We start from the raw sequence: 1,763 nt of genomic DNA, 5'->3' as shown, positions 1-1,763 counted from the left end.
TTTGATATTCATAGCAAGCCCCTTTCAACCACAGCTGAGTCTATGTCTGTACTGTTGATGTTAGAAATGTGGAGGTGACTTTTGTTAAGCACCAAAGGATGGGGACTGGTTACCAGGGGAACCAACTATGTGATTCGGTCCCTCTACCCCAAACCCCAATCTCCGGGTGAGGGACAAGAGCTGGAGATTGAGTTCAATTACCAATGGCCAGTGATTTAATTAATCATGGCCATGTAATGAGGCCTCTATAAAAACCAACAAGTGCAGGTTAAAAGAGTTTCCAGGTTGATAAACAGTTGGAATTCAGAGAGAGCGGTGAGCTCAGAGAGCATAGAAGCTCTATGCCCCTTCCTCATACCTTCCCATATGCATCTCTTCCATGTGGCGGTTCCTGAGTTATATCTTTTTATAATAAGCCAATAATCTAGTAAGTAAAATGTTACTCTGAGTTCTATGAGCCACTCTAGCAAATTAATCGGATCCAAGGAGAGGGGCATTGGAACTTCCAATCTATAGCTGGTTGGAATGGATTTGAACTGAAGATTCTTAGATATTTTGGCAATCAAACATATTTCTCAGCTACCTTGAATGGACTAGGGAGATAATACACACAGTGGACAGGTAGCAGGTGAACCACGAATACTGCTCCACTAGCATAAGCAGACTTGCAGCACAAAGCCACTTCCCTCCCAACAAGCCCTTTTTCTGAAACAGGTGTTCTCCGCAGCCATAAAATAGTATCATTAACTTTTTAAATTGAAAATGGACTCTTATTAATTTGTTAAATCAAATATTTGTTGACTACCTATTACGAAGAGGTAAGCTAAATGGCATAGTCAGTTGAAGCCAGGAATCCCCACTTATAGCACAATATTGTCAGTAAGAGCAGAATTTGGGACATAACAGACTTGGGTGTAAATCCTGGCTCTGCCACTTTCTATCCTTGTTCCCTGGAGAAAATTACTTAAATTTCTCTCAGGATCAGGCGCCTCAGCCACAAATGAGAATACCTCATAAGGTTAGGAATTCTTTGAAGATTAAATGAGATCAATCATATAAAAATACTATGCACCATTTCTGGCACAATATATACAGTATATATGCCAGTATGTGAGCCTGCTCATTCATTTTCTAGGTTTAATGTGTTTATTAATGATGCTCTGCAAAAAGAATATATGTATTCAGTAAATGGTGTTAGAAAAAAATGGATGGTCATATGAAAAAAATTAAGTTTGATTTCTACCCAACTCTTTACCAAAATAAATTCCAGATGGATAAAAGATATATAACACACACAAAAAAACAAAACCATAAAAGTACCAGAAAAAAGTGTTTTAGGGGTGGCTCCATAGTGTAGTGGTTAGCACATCTGCTTTATATGTAGAAGGTCCTGGGTTCGCGCCCCAGGTGGAGCCACAGACCATACCCAAAGTGCACCAGGCCCAAAGTGCACCAGGCCCTAGGTGCACCAGGCCCACCAAGTGCACCAGGCCCACCAAGTGCGCTGGGCTCACCGCGAGCATGTGGGAGGAGACACTCGCCTTCAGAGATCCATTTCTTAAGGGGAGACGGCAACATCCATGGTTCAGGGGTGGAAGCGGGGGAGGAGAAATTAAAGAGGGGGAAAAAAGTGTTTTAAATATTTTTAAAACAGAAGAAACCTTTTGAGGTATGATCAAAAACCAGAAGCTATCAAATATAACTGATAAATTTAACTGCATAAAAATTTTTTAAATGCTGTTAACATTGTGCCTAAAAGTAAC

General features: G+C 40.4%; 1 non-coding gene across 1 annotated transcript; it reads left to right on the top strand.

The window, feature by feature from the left end:
- The first annotated feature begins 1,342 nt into the window (after positions 1-1,342).
- TRNAI-UAU (transfer RNA isoleucine (anticodon UAU)) lies at positions 1,343-1,416 on the top strand. The gene has a single exon. It is a non-coding gene; the product is annotated as a tRNA-Ile (tRNA).
- The last annotated feature ends 347 nt before the right edge of the window (positions 1,417-1,763 follow it).

This window comes from Pteropus medius, unplaced genomic scaffold (assembly GCF_902729225.1).
Source record: "Pteropus medius unplaced genomic scaffold, Ma_sr-lr_union100, whole genome shotgun sequence".
Classification (NCBI taxonomy): domain Eukaryota; kingdom Metazoa; phylum Chordata; class Mammalia; order Chiroptera; family Pteropodidae; genus Pteropus; species Pteropus medius.
Note: the sequence above shows the minus strand (reverse complement) of the source record. Positions and strands in the feature narration are given on the sequence as shown.